Raw genomic sequence first — 17,968 nt, 5'->3', positions numbered from 1 at the left:
TCGAAATACCCCTAGTAGAGATGTTTGAAGCAGCTGTGAACTGTTGCGGGTGAGTTATATGCAAGTTTAGCAATTACTATGAAAAATTTTCTGATATGAACGAAGTTATCTCGAGAACCGTTGATCGCACCTGGAAAATTGCGATGCCATCGGCTTCAGCTCGTCGAAATACACCTAGTAAAGAAGTTTGAAGCAGCTGTGGACTGTTGCGGGTGAGTTATATGCAAGTTTAGCTATTACTATGAAAAATTTTCTGATATGAACGAAGTTATCTCGAGAACCGTTGGTCGCACATCTAAAATTTCTGTTCCATCCGCTTCAGCTCGTCGAAATACCCCCCGAAGGCAATTTTCAACCGGCTGCATTCAGTTGTCGGGGAAATAATTGCAGTCTTATCCGTTTTAGTGAAAATCGTGCGTTTCAGCAGCTGAAAAACACTTTTTTGAAGAAAAATTTTTTGAAATCTTGCATTTTGACGCTTTACGACACCGTCGATGGCTGCATGGCATCATTTTGTAGTACCGCACGCATTTTTTATACCGATCTGACGCCGTTTTTTGATTCACGTCTTTCGCCCTATGGTCGACGTTCTCTGAAGAACCGTTGATCGCACCTGAAAAATTCCTGTTTCATCGGCTTCAGTAGGACGAAATACACCTAGTACGATGTTTAGCAACGGCTGTGAACTGTTGCGGGTGAGTTACAGCCAACTTTATCTTTTACTATGAAAAATTTTCTGATATGAACGAAGTCATCTCGAGAACCGTTGATCGCACCTGGAACATTCTGGTGCCATCGGCTTCAGCTCGTCGAAATATCCCTAGTAAAGAAGTTTGAAGCAGCTGTGAACTGTTGCGGGTGAGTTATATCCAAGTTTAGCAATTACTATGAAAAATTTTCTGATATGAACGAAGTTATCTCGAGAACCGTTGATCGCACCTGGAAAATTCCGGTGCCATCGGCTTCAGCTCGTCGAAATACCCCTAGTAGAGATGTTTGAAGCAGCTGTGAACTGTTGCGGGTGAGTTATATGCAAGTTTAGCAATTACTATGAAAAATTTTCTGATATGAACGAAGTTATCTCGAGAACCGTTGATCGCACCTGGAAAATTGCGATGCCATCGGCTTCAGCTCGTCGAAATACACCTAGTAAAGAAGTTTGAAGCAGCTGTGGACTGTTGCGGGTGAGTTATATGCAAGTTTAGCTATTACTATGAAAAATTTTCTGATATGAACGAAGTTATCTCGAGAACCGTTGGTCGCACATCTAAAATTTCTGTTCCATCCGCTTCAGCTCGTCGAAATACCCCCCGAAGGCAATTTTCAACCGGCTGCATTCAGTCGTCGGGGAAATAATTGCAGTCTTATCCGTTTTAGTGAAAATCGTGCGTTTCAGCAGCTGAAAAACACTTTTTTGAAGAAAAATTTTTTGAAATCTTGCATTTAGACGCTTTACGACACCGTCGATGGCTGCATGGCATCATTTTGTAGTACCGCACGCATTTTTTATACCGATCTGACGCCGTTTTTTGATTCACGTCTTTCGCCCTATGGTCGACGTTCTCTGAAGAACCGTTGATCGCACCTGAAAAATTCCTGTTTCATCGGCTTCAGTAGGACGAAATACACCTAGTACGATGTTTAGCAACGGCTGTGAACTGTTGCGGGTGAGTTACAGCCAACTTTATCTTTTACTATGAAAAATTTTCTGATATGAACGAAGTTATCTCGAGAACCGTTGATCGCACCTGGAACATTCTGGTGCCATCGGCTTCAGCTCGTCGAAATATCCCTAGTAAAGAAGTTTGAAGCAGCTGTGAACTGTTGCGGGTGAGTTATATCCAAGTTTAACAATTACTATGAAAAATTTTCTGATATGAACGAAGTTATCTCGAGAACCGTTGATCGCACCTGGAAAATTCCGGTGCCATCGGCTTCAGCTCGTCGAAATACCCCTAGTAGAGATGTTTGAAGCAGCTGTGAACTGTTGCGGGTGAGTTATATGCAAGTTTAGCAATTACTATGAAAAATTTTCTGATATGAACGAAGTTATCTCGAGAACCGTTGATCGCACCTGGAAAATTGCGATGCCATCGGCTTCAGCTCGTCGAAATACACCTAGTAAAGAAGTTTGAAGCAGCTGTGAACTGTTGCGGGTGAGTTATATGCAAGTTTAGCTATTACTATGAAAAATTTTCTGATATGAACGAAGTTATCTCGAGAACCGTTGGTCGCACATCTAAAATTTCTGTTCCATCCGCTTCAGCTCGTCGAAATACCCCCCGAAGGCAATTTTCAACCGGCTGCATTCAGTTGTCGGGGAAATAATTGCAGTCTTATCCGTTTTAGTGAAAATCGTGCGTTTCAGCAGCTGAAAAACATTTTTTGAAGAAAAATTTTTTGAAATCTTGCATTTTGACGCTTTACGACACCGTCGATGGCTGCATGGCATCATTTTGTAGTACCGCACGCATTTTTTATACCGATCTGACGCCGTTTTTTGATTCACGTCTTTCGCCCTATGGTCGACGTTCTCTGAAGAACCGTTGATCGCACCTGAAAAATTCCTGTTTCATCGGCTTCAGTAGGACGAAATACACCTAGTACGATGTTTAGCAACGGCTGTGAACTGTTGCGGGTGAGTTACAGCCAACTTTATCTTTTACTATGAAAAATTTTCTGATATGAACGAAGTTATCTCGAGAACCGTTGATCGCACCTGGAAAATTCCGGTGCCATCGGCTTCAGCTCGTCGAAATACACCTAGTAAAGAAGTTTGAAGCAGCTGTGAAACGGTGCGGGTGAGTTACAGCCAACTTTATCTTTTGCTATGAAAAATTTTCTGATATGAACGAAGTTATCTCGAGAACCGTTGATCGCACCTGGAAAATTCCGGTGCCATCGGCTTCAGCTCGTCGAAATACCCTTAGTAGAGATGTTTGAAGCAGCTGTGAACTGTTGCGGGTGAGTTATATGCAAGTTTAGCAATTACTATGAAAAATTTTCTGATATGAACGAAGTTATCTCGAGAACCGTTGATCGCACCTGGAAAATTGCGATGCCATCGGCTTCAGCTCGTCGAAATACACCTAGTAAAGAAGTTTGAAGCAGCTGTGAACTGTTGCGGGTGAGTTATATGCAAGTTTAGCTATTACTATGAAAAATTTTCTGATATGAACGAAGTTATCTCGAGAACCGTTGGTCGCACATCTAAAATTTCTGTTCCATCCGCTTCAGCTCGTCGAAATACCCCCCGAAGGCAATTTTCAACCGGCTGCATTCAGTTGTCGGGGAAATAATTGCAGTCTTATCCGTTTTAGTGAAAATCGTGCGTTTCAGCAGCTGAAAAACACTTTTTTGAAGAAAAATTTTTTGAAATCTTGCATTTTGACGCTTTACGACACCGTCGATGGCTGCATGGCATCATTTTGTAGTACCGCACGCATTTTTTATACCGATCTGACGCCGTTTTTTGATTCACGTCTTTCGCCCTATGGTCGACGTTCTCTGAAGAACCGTTGATCGCACCTGAAAAATTCCTGTTTCATCGGCTTCAGTAGGACGAAATACACCTAGTACGATGTTTAGCAACGGCTGTGAACTGTTGCGGGTGAGTTACAGCCAACTTTATCTTTTACTATGAAAAATTTTCTGATATGAACGAAGTTATCTCGAGAACCGTTGATCGCACCTGGAAAATTCCGGTGCCATCGGCTTCAGCTCGTCGAAATACACCTAGTAAAGAAGTTTGAAGCAGCTGTGAAACGGTGCGGGTGAGTTACAGCCAACTTTATCTTTTGCTATGAAAAATTTTCTGATATGAACGAAGTTATCTCGAGAACCGTTGATCGCACCTGGAAAATTCCGGTGCCATCGGCTTCAGCTCGTCGAAATACCCCTAGTAGAGATGTTTGAAGCAGCTGTGAACTGTTGCGGGTGAGTTATATGCAAGTTTAGCAATTACTATGAAAAATTTTCTGATATGAACGAAGTTATCTCGAGACCCGTTGATCGCACCTGGAACATTCTGGTGCCATCGGCTTCAGCTCGTCGAAATATCCCTAGTAAAGAAGTTTGAAGCAGCTGTGAACTGTTGCGGGTGAGTTATATCCAAGTTTAGCAATTACTATGAAAAATTTTCTGATATGAACGAAGTTATCTCGAGAACCGTTGATCGCACCTGGAAAATTTCGGTGCCATCGGCTTCAGCTCGTCGAAATACCCCTAGTAGAGATGTTTGAAGCAGCTGTGAACTGTTGCGGGTGAGTTATATGCAAGTTTAGCAATTACTATGAAAAATTTTCTGATATGAACGAAGTTATCTCGAGAACCGTTGATCGCACCTGGAAAATTGCGATGCCATCGGCTTCAGCTCGTCGAAATACACCTAATAAAGAAGTTTGAAGCAGCTGTGAACTGTTGCGGGTGAGTTATATGCAAGTTTAGCTATTACTATGAAAAATTTTCTGATATGAACGAAGTTATCTCGAGAACCGTTGGTCGCACATCTAAAATTTCTGTTCCATCCGCTTCAGCTCGTCGAAATACCCCCCGAAGGCAATTTTCAACCGGCTGCATTCAGTTGTCGGGGAAATAATTGCAGTCTTATCCGTTTTAGTGAAAATCGTGCGTTTCAGCAGCTGAAAAACACTTTTTTGAAGAAAAATTTTTTGAAATCTTGCATTTTGACGCTTTACGACACCGTCGATGGCTGCATGGCATCATTTTGTAGTACCGCACGCATTTTTTATACCGATCTGACGCCGTTTTTTGATTCACGTCTTTCGCCCTATGGTCGACGTTCTCTGAAGAACCGTTGATCGCACCTGAAAAATTCCTGTTTCATCGGCTTCAGTAGGACGAAATACACCTAGTACGATGTTTAGCAACGGCTGTGAACTGTTGCGGGTGAGTTACAGCCAACTTTATCTTTTACTATGAAAAATTTTCTGATATGAACGAAGTTATCTCGAGAACCGTTGATCGCACCTGGAAAATTCCGGTGCCATCGGCTTCAGCTCGTCGAAATACACCTAGTAAAGAAGTTTGAAGCAGCTGTGAAACGGTGCGGGTGAGTTACAGCCAACTTTATCTTTTGCTATGAAAAATTTTCTGATATGAACGAAGTTATCTCGAGAACCGTTGATCGCACCTGGAAAATTCCGGTGCCATCGGCTTCAGCTCGTCGAAATACCCCTAGTAGAGATGTTTGAAGCAGCTGTGAACTGTTGCGGGTGAGTTATATGCAAGTTTAGCAATTACTATGAAAAATTTTCTGATATGAACGAAGTTATCTCGAGAACCGTTGATCGCACCTGGAAAATTGCGATGCCATCGGCTTCAGCTCGTCGAAATACACCTAGTAAAGAAGTTTGAAGCAGCTGTGAACTGTTGCGGGTGAGTTATATGCAAGTTTAGCTATTACTATGAAAAATTTTCTGATATGAACGAAGTTATCTCGAGAACCGTTGGTCGCACATCTAAAATTTCTGTTCCATCCGCTTCAGCTCGTCGAAATACCCCCCGAAGGCAATTTTCAACCGGCTGCATTCAGTTGTCGGGGAAATAATTGCAGTCTTATCCGTTTTAGTGAAAATCGTGCGTTTCAGCAGCTGAAAAACATTTTTTGAAGAAAAATTTTTTGAAATCTTGCATTTTGACGCTTTACGACACCGTCGATGGCTGCATGGCATCATTTTGTAGTACCGCACGCATTTTTTATACCGATCTGACGCCGTTTTTTGATTCACGTCTTTCGCCCTATGGTCGACGTTCTCTGAAGAACCGTTGATCGCACCTGAAAAATTCCTGTTTCATCGGCTTCAGTAGGACGAAATACACCTAGTACGATGTTTAGCAACGGCTGTGAACTGTTGCGGGTGAGTTACAGCCAACTTTATCTTTTACTATGAAAAATTTTCTGATATGAACGAAGTTATCTCGAGAACCGTTGATCGCACCTGGAAAATTCCGGTGCCATCGGCTTCAGCTCGTCGAAATACACCTAGTAAAGAAGTTTGAAGCAGCTGTGAAACGGTGCGGGTGAGTTACAGCCAACTTTATCTTTTGCTATGAAAAATTTTCTGATATGAACGAAGTTATCTCGAGAACCGTTGATCGCACCTGGAAAATTCCGGTGCCATCGGCTTCAGCTCGTCGAAATACCCCTAGTAGAGATGTTTGAAGCAGCTGTGAACTGTTGCGGGTGAGTTATATGCAAGTTTAGCAATTACTATGAAAAATTTTCTGATATGAACGAAGTTATCTCGAGAACCGTTGATCGCACCTGGAAAATTGCGATGCCATCGGCTTCAGCTCGTCGAAATACACCTAGTAAAGAAGTTTGAAGCAGCTGTGAACTGTTGCGGGTGAGTTATATGCAAGTTTAGCTATTACTATGAAAAATTTTCTGATATGAACGAAGTTATCTCGAGAACCGTTGGTCGCACATCTAAAATTTCTGTTCCATCCGCTTCAGCTCGTCGAAATACCCCCCGAAGGCAATTTTCAACCGGCTGCATTCAGTTGTCGGGGAAATAATTGCAGTCTTATCCGTTTTAGTGAAAATCGTGCGTTTCAGCAGCTGAAAAACACTTTTTTGAAGAAAAATTTTTTGAAATCTTGCATTTTGACGCTTTACGACACCGTCGATGGCTGCATGGCATCATTTTGTAGTACCGCACGCATTTTTTATACCGATCTGACGCCGTTTTTTGATTCACGTCTTTCGCCCTATGGTCGACGTTCTCTGAAGAACCGTTGATCGCACCTGAAAAATTCCTGTTTCATCGGCTTCAGTAGGACGAAATACACCTAGTACGATGTTTAGCAACGGCTGTGAACTGTTGCGGGTGAGTTACAGCCAACTTTATCTTTTACTATGAAAAATTTTCTGATATGAACGAAGTTATCTCGAGAACCGTTGATCGCACCTGGAAAATTCCGGTGCCATCGGCTTCAGCTCGTCGAAATACACCTAGTAAAGAAGTTTGAAGCAGCTGTGAAACGGTGCGGGTGAGTTACAGCCAACTTTATCTTTTGCTATGAAAAATTTTCTGATATGAACGAAGTTATCTCGAGAACCGTTGATCGCACCTGGAAAATTCCGGTGCCATCGGCTTCAGCTCGTCGAAATACCCCTAGTAGAGATGTTTGAAGCAGCTGTGAACTGTTGCGGGTGAGTTATATGCAAGTTTAGCAATTACTATGAAAAATTTTCTGATATGAACGAAGTTATCTCGAGACCCGTTGATCGCACCTGGAACATTCTGGTGCCATCGGCTTCAGCTCGTCGAAATATCCCTAGTAAAGAAGTTTGAAGCAGCTGTGAACTGTTGCGGGTGAGTTATATCCAAGTTTAGCAATTACTATGAAAAATTTTCTGATATGAACGAAGTTATCTCGAGAACCGTTGATCGCACCTGGAAAATTCCGGTGCCATCGGCTTCAGCTCGTCGAAATACCCCTAGTAGAGATGTTTGAAGCAGCTGTGAACTGTTGCGGGTGAGTTATATGCAAGTTTAGCAATTACTATGAAAAATTTTCTGATATGAACGAAGTTATCTCGAGAACCGTTGATCGCACCTGGAAAATTGCGATGCCATCGGCTTCAGCTCGTCGAAATACACCTAATAAAGAAGTTTGAAGCAGCTGTGAACTGTTGCGGGTGAGTTATATGCAAGTTTAGCTATTACTATGAAAAATTTTCTGATATGAACGAAGTTATCTCGAGAACCGTTGGTCGCACATCTAAAATTTCTGTTCCATCCGCTTCAGCTCGTCGAAATACCCCCCGAAGGCAATTTTCAACCGGCTGCATTCAGTTGTCGGGGAAATAATTGCAGTCTTATCCGTTTTAGTGAAAATCGTGCGTTTCAGCAGCTGAAAAACACTTTTTTGAAGAAAAATTTTTTGAAATCTTGCATTTTGACGCTTTACGACACCGTCGATGGCTGCATGGCATCATTTTGTAGTACCGCACGCATTTTTTATACCGATCTGACGCCGTTTTTTGATTCACGTCTTTCGCCCTATGGTCGACGTTCTCTGAAGAACCGTTGATCGCACCTGAAAAATTCCTGTTTCATCGGCTTCAGTAGGACGAAATACACCTAGTACGATGTTTAGCAACGGCTGTGAACTGTTGCGGGTGAGTTACAGCCAACTTTATCTTTTACTATGAAAAATTTTCTGATATGAACGAAGTTATCTCGAGAACCGTTGATCGCACCTGGAAAATTCCGGTGCCATCGGCTTCAGCTCGTCGAAATACACCTAGTAAAGAAGTTTGAAGCAGCTGTGAAACGGTGCGGGTGAGTTACAGCCAACTTTATCTTTTGCTATGAAAAATTTTCTGATATGAACGAAGTTATCTCGAGAACCGTTGATCGCACCTGGAAAATTCCGGTGCCATCGGCTTCAGCTCGTCGAAATACCCCTAGTAGAGATGTTTGAAGCAGCTGTGAACTGTTGCGGGTGAGTTATATGCAAGTTTAGCAATTACTATGAAAAATTTTCTGATATGAACGAAGTTATCTCGAGACCCGTTGATCGCACCTGGAACATTCTGGTGCCATCGGCTTCAGCTCGTCGAAATATCCCTAGTAAAGAAGTTTGAAGCAGCTGTGAACTGTTGCGGGTGAGTTATATCCAAGTTTAGCAATTACTATGAAAAATTTTCTGATATGAACGAAGTTATCTCGAGAACCGTTGATCGCACCTGGAAAATTCCGGTGCCATCGGCTTCAGCTCGTCGAAATACCCCTAGTAGAGATGTTTGAAGCAGCTGTGAACTGTTGCGGGTGAGTTATATGCAAGTTTAGCAATTACTATGAAAAATTTTCTGATATGAACGAAGTTATCTCGAGAACCGTTGATCGCACCTGGAAAATTGCGATGCCATCGGCTTCAGCTCGTCGAAATACACCTAATAAAGAAGTTTGAAGCAGCTGTGAACTGTTGCGGGTGAGTTATATGCAAGTTTAGCTATTACTATGAAAAATTTTCTGATATGAACGAAGTTATCTCGAGAACCGTTGGTCGCACATCTAAAATTTCTGTTCCATCCGCTTCAGCTCGTCGAAATACCCCCCGAAGGCAATTTTCAACCGGCTGCATTCAGTTGTCGGGGAAATAATTGCAGTCTTATCCGTTTTAGTGAAAATCGTGCGTTTCAGCAGCTGAAAAACACTTTTTTGAAGAAAAATTTTTTGAAATCTTGCATTTTGACGCTTTACGACACCGTCGATGGCTGCATGGCATCATTTTGTAGTACCGCACGCATTTTTTATACCGATCTGACGCCGTTTTTTGATTCACGTCTTTCGCCCTATGGTCGACGTTCTCTGAAGAACCGTTGATCGCACCTGAAAAATTCCTGTTTCATCGGCTTCAGTAGGACGAAATACACCTAGTACGATGTTTAGCAACGGCTGTGAACTGTTGCGGGTGAGTTACAGCCAACTTTATCTTTTACTATGAAAAATTTTCTGATATGAACGAAGTTATCTCGAGAACCGTTGATCGCACCTGGAAAATTCCGGTGCCATCGGCTTCAGCTCGTCGAAATACACCTAGTAAAGAAGTTTGAAGCAGCTGTGAAACGGTGCGGGTGAGTTACAGCCAACTTTATCTTTTGCTATGAAAAATTTTCTGATATGAACGAAGTTATCTCGAGAACCGTTGATCGCACCTGGAAAATTCCGGTGCCATCGGCTTCAGCTCGTCGAAATACCCCTAGTAGAGATGTTTGAAGCAGCTGTGAACTGTTGCGGGTGAGTTATATGCAAGTTTAGCAATTACTATGAAAAATTTTCTGATATGAACGAAGTTATCTCGAGACCCGTTGATCGCACCTGGAACATTCTGGTGCCATCGGCTTCAGCTCGTCGAAATATCCCTAGTAAAGAAGTTTGAAGCAGCTGTGAACTGTTGCGGGTGAGTTATATCCAAGTTTAGCAATTACTATGAAAAATTTTCTGATATGAACGAAGTTATCTCGAGAACCGTTGATCGCACCTGGAAAATTGCGATGCCATCGGCTTCAGCTCGTCGAAATACACCTAGTAAAGAAGTTTGAAGCAGCTGTGGACTGTTGCGGGTGAGTTATATGCAAGTTTAGCTATTACTATGAAAAATTTTCTGATATGAACGAAGTTATCTCGAGAACCGTTGGTCGCACATCTAAAATTTCTGTTCCATCCGCTTCAGCTCGTCGAAATACCCCCCGAAGGCAATTTTCAACCGGCTGCATTCAGTTGTCGGGGAAATAATTGCAGTCTTATCCGTTTTAGTGAAAATCGTGCGTTTCAGCAGCTGAAAAACACTTTTTTGAAGAAAAATTTTTTGAAATCTTGCATTTAGACGCTTTACGACACCGTCGATGGCTGCATGGCATCATTTTGTAGTACCGCACGCATTTTTTATACCGATCTGACGCCGTTTTTTGATTCACGTCTTTCGCCCTATGGTCGACGTTCTCTGAAGAACCGTTGATCGCACCTGAAAAATTCCTGTTTCATCGGCTTCAGTAGGACGAAATACACCTAGTACGATGTTTAGCAACGGCTGTGAACTGTTGCGGGTGAGTTACAGCCAACTTTATCTTTTACTATGAAAAATTTTCTGATATGAACGAAGTTATCTCGAGAACCGTTGATCGCACCTGGAACATTCTGGTGCCATCGGCTTCAGCTCGTCGAAATATCCCTAGTAAAGAAGTTTGAAGCAGCTGTGAACTGTTGCGGGTGAGTTATATCCAAGTTTAACAATTACTATGAAAAATTTTCTGATATGAACGAAGTTATCTCGAGAACCGTTGATCGCACCTGGAAAATTCCGGTGCCATCGGCTTCAGCTCGTCGAAATACCCCTAGTAGAGATGTTTGAAGCAGCTGTGAACTGTTGCGGGTGAGTTATATGCAAGTTTAGCAATTACTATGAAAAATTTTCTGATATGAACGAAGTTATCTCGAGAACCGTTGATCGCACCTGGAAAATTGCGATGCCATCGGCTTCAGCTCGTCGAAATACACCTAGTAAAGAAGTTTGAAGCAGCTGTGAAACGGTGCGGGTGAGTTACAGCCAACTTTATCTTTTGCTATGAAAAATTTTCTGATATGAACGAAGTTATCTCGAGAACCGTTGATCGCACCTGGAAAATTCCGGTGCCATCGGCTTCAGCTCGTCGAAATACCCCTAGTAGAGATGTTTGAAGCAGCTGTGAACTGTTGCGGGTGAGTTATATGCAAGTTTAGCAATTACTATGAAAAATTTTCTGATATGAACGAAGTTATCTCGAGAACCGTTGATCGCACCTGGAAAATTCCGGTGCCATCGGCTTCAGCTCGTCGAAATACCCCTAGTAGAGATGTTTGAAGCAGCTGTGAACTGTTGCGGGTGAGTTATATGCAAGTTTAGCAATTACTATGAAAAATTTTCTGATATGAACGAAGTTATCTCGAGAACCGTTGATCGCACCTGGAAAATTGCGATGCCATCGGCTTCAGCTCCTCGAAATACACCTAGTAAAGAAGTTTGAAGCAGCTGTGAACTGTTGCGGGTGAGTTATATGCAAGTTTAGCTATTACTATGAAAAATTTTCTGATATGAACGAAGTTATCTCGAGAACCGTTGATCGCACCTGGAAAATTGCGATGCCATCGGCTTCAGCTCGTCGAAATACACCTAGTAAAGAAGTTTGAAGCAGCTGTGGACTGTTGCGGGTGAGTTATATGCAAGTTTAGCTATTACTATGAAAAATTTTCTGATATGAACGAAGTTATCTCGAGAACCGTTGGTCGCACATCTAAAATTTCTGTTCCATCCGCTTCAGCTCGTCGAAATACCCCCCGAAGGCAATTTTCAACCGGCTGCATTCAGTTGTCGGGGAAATAATTGCAGTCTTATCCGTTTTAGTGAAAATCGTGCGTTTCAGCAGCTGAAAAACACTTTTTTGAAGAAAAATTTTTTGAAATCTTGCATTTAGACGCTTTACGACACCGTCGATGGCTGCATGGCATCATTTTGTAGTACCGCACGCATTTTTTATACCGATCTGACGCCGTTTTTTGATTCACGTCTTTCGCCCTATGGTCGACGTTCTCTGAAGAACCGTTGATCGCACCTGAAAAATTCCTGTTTCATCGGCTTCAGTAGGACGAAATACACCTAGTACGATGTTTAGCAACGGCTGTGAACTGTTGCGGGTGAGTTACAGCCAACTTTATCTTTTACTATGAAAAATTTTCTGATATGAACGAAGTTATCTCGAGAACCGTTGATCGCACCTGGAAAATTCCGGTGCCATCGGCTTCAGCTCGTCGAAATACACCTAGTAAAGAAGTTTGAAGCAGCTGTGAACTGTTGCGGGTGAGTTATATCCAAGTTTAACAATTACTATGAAAAATTTTCTGATATGAACGAAGTTATCTCGAGAACCGTTGATCGCACCTGGAAAATTCCGGTGCCATCGGCTTCAGCTCGTCGAAATACCCCTAGTAGAGATGTTTGAAGCAGCTGTGAACTGTTGCGGGTGAGTTATATGCAAGTTTAGCAATTACTATGAAAAATTTTCTGATATGAACGAAGTTATCTCGAGAACCGTTGATCGCACCTGGAAAATTGCGATGCCATCGGCTTCAGCTCGTCGAAATACACCTAGTAAAGAAGTTTGAAGCAGCTGTGAAACGGTGCGGGTGAGTTACAGCCAACTTTATCTTTTGCTATGAAAAATTTTCTGATATGAACGAAGTTATCTCGAGAACCGTTGATCGCACCTGGAAAATTCCGGTGCCATCGGCTTCAGCTCGTCGAAATACCCCTAGTAGAGATGTTTGAAGCAGCTGTGAACTGTTGCGGGTGAGTTATATGCAAGTTTAGCAATTACTATGAAAAATTTTCTGATATGAACGAAGTTATCTCGAGAACCGTTGATCGCACCTGGAAAATTCCGGTGCCATCGGCTTCAGCTCGTCGAAATACCCCTAGTAGAGATGTTTGAAGCAGCTGTGAACTGTTGCGGGTGAGTTATATGCAAGTTTAGCAATTACTATGAAAAATTTTCTGATATGAACGAAGTTATCTCGAGAACCGTTGATCGCACCTGGAAAATTGCGATGCCATCGGCTTCAGCTCCTCGAAATACACCTAGTAAAGAAGTTTGAAGCAGCTGTGAACTGTTGCGGGTGAGTTATATGCAAGTTTAGCTATTACTATGAAAAATTTTCTGATATGAACGAAGTTATCTCGAGAACCGTTGGTCGCACATCTAAAATTTCTGTTCCATCCGCTTCAGCTCGTCGAAATACCCCCCGAAGGCAATTTTCAACCGGCTGCATTCAGTTGTCGGGGAAATAATTGCAGTCTTATCCGTTTTAGTGAAAATCGTGCGTTTCAGCAGCTGAAAAACACTTTTTTGAAGAAAAATTTTTTGAAATCTTGCATTTAGACGCTTTACGACACCGTCGATGGCTGCATGGCATCATTTTGTAGTACCGCACGCATTTTTTATACCGATCTGACGCCGTTTTTTGATTCACGTCTTTCGCCCTATGGTCGACGTTCTCTGAAGAACCGTTGATCGCACCCGAAAAATTCCTGTTTCATCGGCTTCAGTAGGACGAAATACACCTAGTACGATGTTTAGCAACGGCTGTGAACTGTTGCGGGTGAGTTACAGCCAACTTTATCTTTTACTATGAAAAATTTTCTGATATGAACGAAGTTATCTCGAGAACCGTTGATCGCACCTGGAAAATTCCGGTGCCATCGGCTTCAGCTCGTCGAAATACACCTAGTAAAGAAGTTTGAAGCAGCTGTGAAACGGTGCGGGTGAGTTACAGCCAACTTTATCTTTTGCTATGAAAAATTTTCTGATATGAACGAAGTTATCTCGAGAACCGGTGATCGCACCTGGAAAATTCCGGTGCCATCGGCTTCAGCTCGTCGAAATACCCCTAGTAGAGATGTTTGAAGCAGCTGTGAACTGTTGCGGGTGAGTTATATGCAAGTTTAGCAATTACTATGAAAAATTTTCTGATATGAACGAAGTTATCTCGAGACCCGTTGATCGCACCTGGAACATTCTGGTGCCATCGGCTTCAGCTCGTCGAAATATCCCTAGTAAAGAAGTTTGAAGCAGCTGTGAACTGTTGCGGGTGAGTTATATCCAAGTTTAGCAATTACTATGAAAAATTTTCTGATATGAACGAAGTTATCTCGAGAACCGTTGATCGCACCTGGAAAATTCCGGTGCCATCGGCTTCAGCTCGTCGAAATACCCCTAGTAGAGATGTTTGAAGCAGCTGTGAACTGTTGCGGGTGAGTTATATGCAAGTTTAGCAATTACTATGAAAAATTTTCTGATATGAACGAAGTTATCTCGAGAACCGTTGATCGCACCTGGAAAATTGCGATGCCATCGGCTTCAGCTCGTCGAAATACACCTAGTAAAGAAGTTTGAAGCAGCTGTGGACTGTTGCGGGTGAGTTATATGCAAGTTTAGCTATTACTATGAAAAATTTTCTGATATGAACGAAGTTATCTCGAGAACCGTTGGTCGCACATCTAAAATTTCTGTTCCATCCGCTTCAGCTCGTCGAAATACCCCCCGAAGGCAATTTTCAACCGGCTGCATTCAGTTGTCGGGGAAATAATTGCAGTCTTATCCGTTTTAGTGAAAATCGTGCGTTTCAGCAGCTGAAAAACACTTTTTTGAAGAAAAATTTTTTGAAATCTTGCATTTAGACGCTTTACGACACCGTCGATGGCTGCATGGCATCATTTTGTAGTACCGCACGCATTTTTTATACCGATCTGACGCCGTTTTTTGATTCACGTCTTTCGCCCTATGGTCGACGTTCTCTGAAGAACCGTTGATCGCACCTGAAAAATTCCTGTTTCATCGGCTTCAGTAGGACGAAATACACCTAGTACGATGTTTAGCAACGGCTGTGAACTGTTGCGGGTGAGTTACAGCCAACTTTATCTTTTACTATGAAAAATTTTCTGATATGAACGAAGTTATCTCGAGAACCGTTGATCGCACCTGGAACATTCTGGTGCCATCGGCTTCAGCTCGTCGAAATATCCCTAGTAAAGAAGTTTGAAGCAGCTGTGAACTGTTGCGGGTGAGTTATATCCAAGTTTAACAATTACTATGAAAAATTTTCTGATATGAACGAAGTTATCTCGAGAACCGTTGATCGCACCTGGAAAATTCCGGTGCCATCGGCTTCAGCTCGTCGAAATACCCCTAGTAGAGATGTTTGAAGCAGCTGTGAACTGTTGCGGGTGAGTTATATGCAAGTTTAGCAATTACTATGAAAAATTTTCTGATATGAACGAAGTTATCTCGAGAACCGTTGATCGCACCTGGAAAATTGCGATGCCATCGGCTTCAGCTCGTCGAAATACACCTAGTAAAGAAGTTTGAAGCAGCTGTGAACTGTTGCGGGTGAGTTATATGCAAGTTTAGCTATTACTATGAAAAATTTTCTGATATGAACGAAGTTATCTCGAGAACCGTTGGTCGCACATCTAAAATTTCTGTTCCATCCGCTTCAGCTCGTCGAAATACCCCCCGAAGGCAATTTTCAACCGGCTGCATTCAGTTGTCGGGGAAATAATTGCAGTCTTATCCGTTTTAGTGAAAATCGTGCGTTTCAGCAGCTGAAAAACACTTTTTTGAAGAAAAATTTTTTGAAATCTTGCATTTTGACGCTTTACGACACCGTCGATGGCTGCATGGCATCATTTTGTAGTACCGCACGCATTTTTTATACCGATCTGACGCCGTTTTTTGATTCACGTCTTTCGCCCTATGGTCGACGTTCTCTGAAGAACCGTTGATCGCACCTGAAAAATTCCTGTTTCATCGGCTTCAGTAGGACGAAATACACCTAGTACGATGTTTAGCAACGGCTGTGAACTGTTGCGGGTGAGTTACAGCCAACTTTATCTTTTACTATGAAAAATTTTCTGATATGAACGAAGTTATCTCGAGAACCGTTGATCGCACCTGGAAAATTCCGGTGCCATCGGCTTCAGCTCGTCGAAATACACCTAGTAAAGAAGTTTGAAGCAGCTGTGAAACGGTGCGGGTGAGTTACAGCCAACTTTATCTTTTGCTATGAAAAATTTTCTGATATGAACGAAGTTATCTCGAGAACCGTTGATCGCACCTGGAAAATTCCGGTGCCATCGGCTTCAGCTCGTCGAAATACCCCTAGTAGAGATGTTTGAAGCAGCTGTGAACTGTTGCGGGTGAGTTATATGCAAGTTTAGCAATTACTATGAAAAATTTTCTGATATGAACGAAGTTATCTCGAGAACCGTTGATCGCACCTGGAAAATTGCGATGCCATCGGCTTCAGCTCGTCGAAATACACCTAGTAAAGAAGTTTGAAGCAGCTGTGAACTGTTGCGGGTGAGTTATATGCAAGTTTAGCTATTACTATGAAAAATTTTCTGATATGAACGAAGTTATCTCGAGAACCGTTGGTCGCACATCTAAAATTTCTGTTCCATCCGCTTCAGCTCGTCGAAATACCCCCCGAAGGCAATTTTCAACCTGCTGCATTCAGTTGTCGGGGAAATAATTGCAGTCTTATCCGTTTTAGTGAAAATCGTGCGTTTCAGCAGCTGAAAAACACTTTTTTGAAGAAAAATTTTTTGAAATCTTGCATTTAGACGCTTTACGACACCGTCGATGGCTGCATGGCATCATTTTGTAGTACCGCACGCATTTTTTATACCGATCTGACGCCGTTTTTTGATTCACGTCTTTCGCCCTATGGTCGACGTTCTCTGAAGAACCGTTGATCGCACCTGAAAAATTCCTGTTTCATCGGCTTCAGTAGGACGAAATACACCTAGTACGATGTTTAGCAACGGCTGTGAACTGTTGCGGGTGAGTTACAGCCAACTTTATCTTTTACTATGAAAAATTTTCTGATATGAACGAAGTTATCTCGAGAACCGTTGATCGCACCTGGAAAATTCCGGTGCCATCGGCTTCAGCTCGTCGAAATACACCTAGTAAAGAAGTTTGAAGCAGCTGTGAAACGGTGCGGGTGAGTTACAGCCAACTTTATCTTTTGCTATGAAAAATTTTCTGATATGAACGAAGTTATCTCGAGAACCGGTGATCGCACCTGGAAAATTCCGGTGCCATCGGCTTCAGCTCGTCGAAATACCCCTAGTAGAGATGTTTGAAGCAGCTGTGAACTGTTGCGGGTGAGTTATATGCAAGTTTAGCAATTACTATGAAAAATTTTCTGATATGAACGAAGTTATCTCGAGACCCGTTGATCGCACCTGGAACATTCTGGTGCCATCGGCTTCAGCTCGTCGAAATATCCCTAGTAAAGAAGTTTGAAGCAGCTGTGAACTGTTGCGGGTGAGTTATATCCAAGTTTAGCAATTACTATGAAAAATTTTCTGATATGAACGAAGTTATCTCGAGAACCGTTGATCGCACCTGGAAAATTCCGGTGCCATCGGCTTCAGCTCGTCGAAATACCCCTAGTAGAGATGTTTGAAGCAGCTGTGAACTGTTGCGGGTGAGTTATATGCAAGTTTAGCAATTACTATGAAAAATTTTCTGATATGAACGAAGTTATCTCGAGAACCGTTGATCGCACCTGGAAAATTGCGATGCCATCGGCTTCAGCTCGTCGAAATACACCTAGTAAAGAAGTTTGAAGCAGCTGTGGACTGTTGCGGGTGAGTTATATGCAAGTTTAGCTATTACTATGAAAAATTTTCTGATATGAACGAAGTTATCTCGAGAACCGTTGGTCGCACATCTAAAATTTCTGTTCCATCCGCTTCAGCTCGTCGAAATACCCCCCGAAGGCAATTTTCAACCGGCTGCATTCAGTTGTCGGGGAAATAATTGCAGTCTTATCCGTTTTAGTGAAAATCGTGCGTTTCAGCAGCTGAAAAACACTTTTTTGAAGAAAAATTT

This window comes from Diachasmimorpha longicaudata, unplaced genomic scaffold (genome assembly GCF_034640455.1).
Source record: "Diachasmimorpha longicaudata isolate KC_UGA_2023 unplaced genomic scaffold, iyDiaLong2 ctg00000074.1, whole genome shotgun sequence".
Taxonomy (NCBI): Eukaryota; Metazoa; Arthropoda; class Insecta; order Hymenoptera; family Braconidae; genus Diachasmimorpha; species Diachasmimorpha longicaudata.
The sequence above is the reverse complement of the archived record's forward strand: the minus strand, read 5'-3'. Positions refer to the sequence as shown.